Source organism: Glycine soja, chromosome 1, assembly GCF_004193775.1.
Source record: "Glycine soja cultivar W05 chromosome 1, ASM419377v2, whole genome shotgun sequence".
Classification (NCBI taxonomy): domain Eukaryota; kingdom Viridiplantae; phylum Streptophyta; class Magnoliopsida; order Fabales; family Fabaceae; genus Glycine; species Glycine soja.
The window spans coordinates 12,009,820-12,020,308 of NC_041002.1; the positions used below are offsets into that span (position 1 = coordinate 12,009,820).

Consider the following 10,489-nt stretch of genomic DNA (forward strand, 5'->3'; position numbering starts at 1 on the left):
TCCTTCTTAACAATCTTCTTGGAGGAATCCTTTTCCTCCTTTTTCTTCCCCTTGGCCTTTGAAGACAAGGCCTTACTATCCTTCTTTTTATTTTGTTTTTCTAGTTTTTCTTCCTCATCCCTCTTATCTTTCATAGTTAGTTGATCTTTGGCCACCTGTGAAGGTGTTTGAGGATGCAACACAAATTTAGTGCCAACATGGGTGAGGGTAATTTCATTAGTTAGGCCATTGTAAATGATCTTCCTATCAAATTGCCATGGCCTTCCTAAAAGAATATGTCCTGCCTCCATGGGAACTATATCACAATTAACTTCATCCTTATATGTCTCAATGGAGAAAGGTACCTTTACTCGTTGGTTAACAATCATTTCCCCTTGCTCATTGAGCCATTGAAGTTTATAAGGTTTTGGGTGGGGAATGATAGTGAGGTTCAACTTGGAAACTAATCTTGTGCTACAACAATTGCAACAAGATCCACTATCCACAATGAGAGAACAAGTTTTATCTAAAATTTTGCATCTTGTATGAAAGATGTTCTCTCTTTGGGATTGAGATAGATCACAAGATTGACCTCCAAGGAGCCTTCTAACCATTAAGAGATCACTTTCTTCATGGGGGTAGACTTCCTCACTAGACTCTTCACCCCTCACTTCATCTTCACTTCCACTAGAGGAAGGGCAAGAGGTAGTCTCCTCTTGACTACTATAAATGTCTTGACCCCTCATGATCATGGTTTTCTTTGTGAGGCATTGAGAGGCAATGTGACCTCTCCCAAGACATTTGAAGCATTTAATGTTGCTAGTCCTTTCTTGGGAACTAGTCTTAGGGGTGTATTTCTCTATGGTCTTACCCTTATCTTCCTTGGGTTTTGAAGGTGCAGCCCCTAAAATTCCATGGGCTTGGTCCTTCCTTGGATAAGAGTGAGAGCCATAAAATTTTGAAGAAAGCTTTCTTTTAAGTTGTTGCTCCACTCTTATAAAAATTTGGACTAGCTCATCTAGGTCCCTATATGGAAGGAGTTCAACCTTTTCCCTCACTTCCATATTAAGCCCACTAAGGAACCTAGCTATGCTTGTTCTTTCCTCCTCCCTAACTCCAGCTCTTAAAAGGAGTAGTTCCATTTGTTGTCTATTTTCTTCAACACTCATACTCCCTTGTCTAAGCCTTTGGAGCTTGTCCATAAGCTCCCTTTCATAGTAGGAGGGAATGTGCCTCTTCCTAAGGGCAATCTTAAGATCATTCCAATACTCTACTGGAGGATCCCCATGAATCCTTCGTTCCCTAACAAGGGAAGTCCACCAATAGAGGGCATACCCTTGAAAGCTAAGGGTAGCCAATGGAACTTTTCTCTCTTCGCTAATATGATGGCAAGCAAAAAGTTGTTCAACCTTCATTTCCCAATCTAAGTAGGCCTTAACATTATCTTTTCCATGGAAATATGGGAGGCTAATGTTAACCTCTTGAGGCCTTCTATCCTTTTCTCTTCTTTGGGAGTAATGTTTAGTATGTGAACTATGGCGCCCTCTATAATAGTCGCTAAGTTCTTCACTTAAACTCTTGCAAGAGTCATGACTACTAAAGGAGGCATGTTTTTCTCTTTTCATTTCTTTCATTGTTTTTCTTCTTTCTTCCTCTCTTATTTTCTCTCTTTCATCTTGACTTATTTCTTCCACTCTTTTTTTACCTTTTTCTTTTCTCTCTTGTTTTTCTTTCCACACCATAAGGGATCTCAACTCATCTAATATCTTATACAAGGGGTCCTTAGGAGTAGAACCCTCACCATTAACACTAGATGAAGAATGAAGACTCATGTTGGTTCCTAAGTTATGATTCTTTCTTGTTGGGGGTTTGATAACAAAAGGTAAAAGAAACTATGGTTGAAACTAGCCAAAATAAACACTAAAAGAGGTGTGAAATATAAGGTAAAAACTAATTGGTAAAAGGCAAGCTATCTAGGCGGTTTGACAATGGAGGGTAAAGGAAATAAGCTATGAAAGTAAGCAAGAAATTAAAGTGCAAGAAATGCAAACTAGGCGGATCCTAAGAGTGTTTGGATGACCTCATTTAAGGTTCCTAACAAAACACTCACTATCCTAAGGGAAAATTGCCTAAAATTATTACACACAAATGGAAGTAGGGTGACCTAGCGGAGGCTCCCAACTTACTTCCAATGAAAGGCCTTTTTGTTACAAAATTTGAAAGCAAAGCAAATTGCCAATTACAAAATTACAAAGAAAAAAAGTCCTCAATTGTGGTGGCTATTCTCTCTTTAGTGTTTCACTCAATTTGGAGTGCTTCTTATTCCAATAGCTCTTAAGGTGATTGGCCCCCTTGCTTCTTGACTCAAATTCTTCAAGATATGGCACCAATCCTCCTTCCCAATTCCCTATATGGCAACTCACAAGCTGCAAGGAAACAAAGACACAAGCAATAACCAAAGACCAAAAAAAATGAAATGAAAGCTAAACCAATAGAGTTTTAACAAGACAAATTTTCAAGGATTATTCAACAATTAAAGCAATGAAAAGCACAAAAAAGCAAGCTAGGACTCAAAGAGAAACTTAGAATGACTCTAAAGTAGAGTAGAAAAACTAAAAAAAAAAGACTCAAGAAACCTCTAGTTTTGGCACTTGTTTTCACAATAATTTTCAATTGAAATTTCATAACTAGGATTGGTATAAAATAGGCACCAATTATAGAACAAATTTTGAGCCAAAACAACAAGCACACTTTCCTTTCACTATTTTTTTCCTGGACACTGATTTTTCTGTCAACTTGTGTGATTTTTATTATTTTTTTATTTAATCCAAATCGCTTGGTTCTTTTTTTATAATTTTGTTCCAGATGTCTAGAAAATTCAGAAACAATTTCAGCTCAAAACACGTAGTGACCAATTCCCAATAATTTATACAAGTTTATATGTTCAAGTTGCCAGCACCTGCGACTTCAACCTAGAAATCAAGAGTTGTGTTTATGTTGCTTAAGGCTTGGATAGTTACAATTTGTGTTTGCTTATGCTCAATTATCTTGAATAACACAATTCAAGAGAGCTTAAGACTTATTTGATTCACAAATCCAGCCACAACTCAGCACCACAACTCAACTTCATCATAGGCATCATGTAGGAATTTTAGAAAACAAAAAAGAGTTCAACAACAAGACTACTTCTAGGAATTGATTTAGAACATGTTATGAACTAAATAACATGTATGAATTAGACTCAAAATTCAAAATATAGGCTAAGAATGACAAGAATACATGAACAAATGTATCTAGAATTCAATAAACAAAATAAAAATTTAACACAAACTTAGAGCATAATGTGACAATTACTATGACTAAACATGACTCTAAGACAACATGGATTAAGTGATTTACACTTAGATTTTTGTGCTTTTTTTTTCTAATCAATATTTTGGAAGAAAATTTAGATCTAAAGGTTCAGCACAAGAATATTATGAATGAAAATTGATAGAACCTAAAATCAACACAAAAACAAGATTCAAGAGTAGATCTACAAAATTTGAACCATAGAAATGCAAGAACAACTGTAGATCTAAGATTTAATCGGTTTATTCTTTTGAATCTACTCTAAATAGCACCAAACCACAAGACAATGGAGGATATACATGGAGAATAAGATGAAGAACAAGGAATTAAAGAGAATTCACCGAACAAAAAGATAGAGAAAGCAAAAGAACATCACCTAGATGAAGATGCTCTTGATACCACATGATGTAAGCTCCATTTGAGCCTGTAGGCCTAGGATCTTCTTCATCAATGGACTCCTTTGCTTCTTGGAAGATGAATGGCAGTGGAATGGAGAAGCAAGAGAGAGAGGAGATGCCACTTCAAGGAGAAGATGAGTATAGAAGAAGCTCACCACCATAGGAGGCCATGGATAAGAGCTTGGAGGAAGAAGGAGATGAATGAAGGAAGAGGGAGAGAAGAGCACGAAATTTTGTGCTCCAAATGAGCTTTGAAATCTGAATTCTAATATTCAAATGATCAAAGTTAAAAAAATGCACACACATGACCTCTATTTATAGCCTAAGTGTCACACAAAATTGGAGGGAAATTTGAATTTGAAATTGAATTTGTGGAGCCAAACTTTGGAGCCAAAATTTCACTAATTATGATTAGTGAATTTTAGTTATGGTTCAGCCCAGTAATCCAAGATCAATTCCAAGATTCTCCACTAAGTGTGCTTAGGTGTCATAAGGCATGTAAAGCATGAAGGACATGCATAAAATGTGATTATATGATGTGGCAATGGGGTGTAGTAAGCAAATGCTCACCTCCCCCTCTAAAATTTAATTGGATTGGGCTTCTACCAATTCAATTAAATTTATTTCCAACCACATACATCAAATATTCACTTAGTGCATGTGAAATTACAAAACCACCCCTAATACAAAAACTAGTCTAGGTGCCCTAAAATACAAGGGCTAAAAAATCCTATATTTCTAGGGTACCCTACCTACATTATGGAGCCCTAAATACAAGACCCAAAATTAATGAAACCTTAATCTAATATGTACAAAGATAAGTGGGCTCATACTTAGCCCATGGGCCTGAAATCTACCCTAAGGCTCATGAGAACCCTAGGGCCTTCTCTTGCATCTTTGGCCCAATCTTCTTGGAGTCTTCTATCCAATGCCCTTGGGGGGTAGGATTGCATCATTCCTTAGGCATGAGACCTTGTATGCTAACATGGATAAATGTGTGTTCTGTATGGACCATGTAGTTTTCCTTGGTTTTGTTGTTAGTTCACAGGGAGTACCAGTTGATCAAGAGAAGGTGAAAGCCATTCAAGAATGGCCAACCCCTAAAACTATTGGTGAGGTAAGAAGCTTTCATGGTTTGGCAAGTTTTTGCAAGATATTTGTTAGGGATTTTAGTACTGTGGCAGCACCTCTTACTAAGATTTCCAAGAAAAAATTAGGATTTAAATGGGGGGAAAACAAGAACATGCATTCACTGCACTTAAAGAAAAATTGATGCATGCACCAATTCTTGCATTACCTAATTTTGACAAATCCTTTGAAATTGAGTATGATGCTTCTGGGGTTGGGATATGGGTTGTTTTAATGCAAGAGGTACATCCCATTGCCTACTTTAGTGAAAAACTCAATGGGGTTGTCCTTAATTATTCCACATACGATAAGGAGTTGTATGTGTTGGTAAGGGCATTACAAAATTGGCAGCATTATCTTCTACCCAAATAATTTGTCATACATAGTGACCATGAATCCTTGAAGCATCTTAAGGGTCAAAGCAAACTGAGCAAGAGACATGCCAGGTGGGTGGAGTTTCTTGAACAATTCCAATATGTCATCAAGTACAAGAAAGGTAAGTCCAATGTAGTTGTTGATGCACTTTCAAGAAGGTATGCTTTATTCTCTACTCTTGAAACTAAATTTATTGGGTTTGAGCACATTGAAGAATTGTATGACCGTGATCCATATTTTGCTTCTAAATATTCTGCATGTGTACATATTGCTCAAAATGGGTTCTTTCGGCATAATGACTATTTGTTCAAAGAAAAACAATTATGTTACCTAAAGCCATGAGAAGATTACTTGTGAAATAAGCCAATGCTGGGGGATTAATGGGGCATTTTGGGGCTCAAAAGACTTTAGACATGTTACAGGAGCATTTCTATTGGCTGCATATGAAACATGATGTGCATAAGTTTTGTGAACAATGCATTGTTTGTAAGCACTCAAAGTCTAGGGTCATGCCTTATGGTCTTTATTCTCCTTTGTCGATTCTTGAATATCCTTGGACTGATTTATTTATGGATTTTGTTTTAGGTTTTCCTTGAACAAGGAATGGTAAGGACTCTATTTTTGTTGTGGTTGATAGGTTCTAAAAAATGGCACATTCCATACCATATAAGAAAAATGATGATGCATGCCCTGTTGCTGACTTATTTTTCAAGGAAGTGGTGCGTCTCCACAGACTACCGAGAAGCGTCATTTCAGACCGAGACACCAAGTTCCTTAGTCACTTTTGGAGAACATTATGGGGTAAGGTTGGAACAAAGCTTCTCTTTTCCATCACATGCCATCCTCAAACCGATGGCCAAACTGAGCATAAGGATGCATAGGTTAAAGTTGAGTATGTGAAAAGATTGCATGAGCAAGTGAAGGCTCAAATTGCAAAGAAGAATGAAAGCTATGCCAAGAAAGCCAACAAGAATAGGAAGAAAATGGTACTTGAACTAGGTGATTGGGTTTGGGTACACATGAGGAAGGAGAAGTTTCCTAAACAAAGGAAGTCCAAACTTCAACCTAGAGGAGACAGACCTTTCCAAGTACTAGAGAGGATCAATGACAATGCTTACAAGATTGATATTCCAGGTGAGTATGGAGTAAGTTCTTTATTTAATGTTCCTAACTTGACTCCATTTGTTGTAGGTGATGATTTAGAAGATTTGAGGGCAAATGCTTTCCAAGAAGGAGGGAATGATGAGAATCCTAAAACTGCCCAAATACAGGGACCCATGACCAGGAGTAGGACCAAACAGTCAAAGGATACCCTCCAACAAATGGTATCAACCATACTTAACAAGGCCCAAGTGGAGAATGATGAAGGTCCAGAGGCACTACCAAGAATCTTTATTGTTGGTGAAGACCCAAACTAATTTGAAGGCCCATGCCAAATATGTTTTTTTTTTCTATTTCTATTTTTTCATTGTCATTTTGGCCTAAACTAATTGAAGGCCCATGCCATTTTTTTCTATTTTTTTTAATTTTAAATTAAATAAAATTGGTGTCTTTCCAGCTGCACCTCAGATACACTATATGTATTGAACTCGTTTTCAATAGAAGGGAGTTTTGGTATTTTGTGAATATTTTGTGAGAGTTTCTCTCTGAGTTCCTTGTTGAACCAATCTCAGACTTATCAAGGTAATCCTTGTGGCGTCTACCCTGACTTATCTTCCCTCTCTGGAAGTGGCGTCATCCAAACTCTATGACCTGTATCAAGCGATCTAGTCCTAGTAAGGATCACATCACTATAATTTTTGGAGTTGAGAGCTTGGGGATCTGTATACATTGTACCTGTATGTTGCAATCATCTCAACTGTCATCCATGCGGATGTACCTAGGTTCAGATAGTCATATTTATTACAGATTTACATGTTACACTTGCTTTAAGACATTTATGGGTTATAATTACATTTTATTTTCCTGTGACACGATACTTTAGTACTTTTTATTACTATGTATGAAGACTATTTTATTTCACCATTGTATTTCATTATTCTATTACAAGGTTCATATCTTTTCGAAGGTCATAATTATTGTAAATCTGTTATGAAAATTTTTATTATACTGACTTTCAAGAAATGGGATTTATTTAATGGGATTTATTTACACGAGTTTTACAATGAAGTTTATCCACATATATATATTTTTTTTTAAAATATATTACTCGAGTTTTGAAGAAGATATTAATTTATTGACACGTATTTCAAGAATAAAAAGAATTAATGAGAATTTTTCAAGCAATCTTTTGAACTAGAATTTGGGGTGTTACAGTAACCTTGTTGCTTGGCGTAGCAAGAGGCAACATGTTGTAGCTCGTTCTAGTGGCGAAGTTGAATATCGCGCCATCACTTTTGCTACCTGAGAAATGATATGGCTTAATGGTCTTCTTACTAATCTTGGTTTTCCTAGTAGTCTTCCTATGACACTTTTTTGTGACAACCAAGCAGGTATGCATATCGCATCCAATTCCATGTTTCATGAACGAACAAAACACATTGAAGTTGATTGTCATTTCATTTGACAACAAGTTCAAACCAGATTATTCAAATTGATCGGAGTCATGATCAACTTGCTGATGTTGTTCACTAAGTGTGCATTTGGATACGGTAATTCAACTGACCAAATCAATTATTTAATGAATTTAAATTATCGTGTAATTTGTTAAGCTGTTTGGATGAAGCATTTTAAGAGAATTTGAATTCACGCCATTTTGAAAAGAATTCTCATTACCTAAATCAAGAGTATTTGAAATTCTTCTTTCACCTTTGCACACAACCTTCTCTCACTGACCTCACTCATTCTCTTTCACGACTCCACCCTTTCTCTCATGCGACTCTTTTCCCTTCCAGTCTAGTTCTCACTTACTCAGCTCACTCTCTCTGTGGTGGGTTGTTCTCTCTGACGGTGGCTTGTACTCACTCATAGTGGCTCAAATTCGTTTTTCTTCCTTTTCAATCTAGGGTTTCGTTTTTGCTTTTGTCCAAGAATTTCAAATCAGATCAATTGTCCAAGAGTTTTTCATCAGTTGAATTCAGTTAGGTGATTGAGAATGGAGTTACGATTACCCATTATATTGTGCCAAGTTCGGATTAATTCTTCCTGCACCCATTCACATGTAAACTTAAAAATATAAAGAAATTGAATTATGCACTTGTGCTTGTAATTGATCACTGCATTGAGGCTGATTTTTCCCCCAATGAATCCAATTATATTAATTTGCATTAAATTAATGATTACTCAATTTGTTGTAACTTCAGGATAATTTCAATTGGTGTTATAACTTTTGCTACTTTGTTTTTATTCATATACAGTTGTTATGATAATATCTAAGTATTTATTCCTAGCTCCTCAACAAGATGTATTTGTTAATCTTGATGGTAAATTTTATCTTGGAAATCATATTATAGCCGCTACAAGCATTGTTGGGAAAATGAATAATGCTGTAGGAGTTCCCTGTTTAGGTTGAAGCCTAGTGTCCTATGTGTTGTGAATTATGCTTGTAATTATATCTAGAATTGAGCCTAATATTTTAGAAGATTTCTCTTATTTTATCAACCGCCAAGTGAAACCAATTTTCAGTTTCACCTAGTGCCATTGAGCTAGCTAGCTTTAGTTGCATGCCGAAAGAAGAACATTTGGTATATGAGCAAATACAATAGATAGAAGACCAACTATTATTGGCTTTCTTGAGTTTACATATAGAGGATCCAAAGGAGGAATTTCACTAGCTGAGTTTACCCTTAAAATTTTTCCATTTAGAAACATGGTTTGGCTATGTAAATTCATGTTTAGTGCTCTTAAATGGTACTATGTTCTTGTTGGTTCACCGACTCTTTGATATGGTAACTTGTTAAATTTTAAGGCCACATTGACTTCAACAGTGGTGTTGTTGTCCAAGTTGGGTACTAGTATTGTGATCCCTTTCTGTAAGAGAGTATCAAATTAGATTTCACATATGATACATCTACCATATACAGATACAGAATTTCACTTACGGATTGCTTTGCACAATGTGCATAAGTTCTTATCTTCTTTGTCCCATAGAAGGTAGTTGAGAGGACACGTCCTCCCATGAGTTAGTGCCATAGAAGTGCCCTGTAAGAAAGAAAGTACATGACCAAAAAAATGATATAAAACAACATTATGAATGTACTTCAAATGGGACCCCACTTAATAAAACCCTTTGTTTTATTAGAAAATAGGTTCCTTAACAAAGTGGCAAGCAATTGATGAAGCAAACATCACACACATGGGAACACAATCTGATATATCAGTCCATATTTAATTGTTTATGCTATTTCATTGTTCAACTACGAAATTCAATTTTTAGTACCTATAACAGTCTATATTTGGCATGAAAGTACTAGTATTCAGCAAACCATAGTTTCCTACTATCAAACTTTGTCTGCAATATGTTCTGGTGTCATAAACAGCTGACATGCCAAGCTGGTCTAAATACATGTGATTAATATGAGACCATTAGAGAATAAACATGTAAGGAATCATTGATGAAATTCACAAAGCAAGGAGAGTTACACTAACCAAAAGTTGTAGACAAATGCATCAGACACAAGGTGATGGCCACTATTGTAAGCCCCTCCCGCTTCACCAACCCATGATTTTACTATGGTTGCTGAACTTTGAACTATACTTTTGAGGCTACTGAATGTGTTAGCCTCTCCGTCCAGATAGGAATGGTCAAGAATTTTTTCAATTATGTGGTCATCAACTCCTGTAAATAGCTTTCAGTTATAATCAAATGCATGGAGATTAATAAAACATGATAAATTTATATCTAGTTTTGTGGAAGATACCTGGCTCAAGGTATTGGGTTTACTTCTCCCAAGGTTTGTGTCAACTAATATATAAGACTCTTTGACCAAGTGGTTAGGAGTATAATCCATTTCCTCCCCCATCCTTCTTTTTTTACTTAAGTTGAAATATTTGCATAACTTCAATTCAAGCCAAAGAGGTATGCTAGAGATAAAACCATACATGACCAGCACCTAACAAGGTAAGCGTCTAGGATAGTTTGTGGATGGTCTCCTTGATAGTTATGAAGGTAAAATTTAAGTACAACTTCTACCGTTATTTTTTGTCTCTGCTTCTCCTCTATCCTTTTTTCTATTTCTATTATTTTTGCTTTAGGAATTTGGATGAACAACATTGTCTACACTTTGAAAGGAAAATTTTATGTAGAAAAATGTATATAA

At 36.0% G+C, this 10,489-nt stretch overlaps 1 pseudogene; it reads right to left on the reverse strand.

Moving 5' to 3' along the window:
* Positions 1-8,793: 8,793 nt before the first annotated feature.
* LOC114407756 lies at positions 8,794-10,192 on the reverse strand (annotated as a pseudogene).
* Between the last annotated feature and the right edge of the window lie 297 nt (positions 10,193-10,489).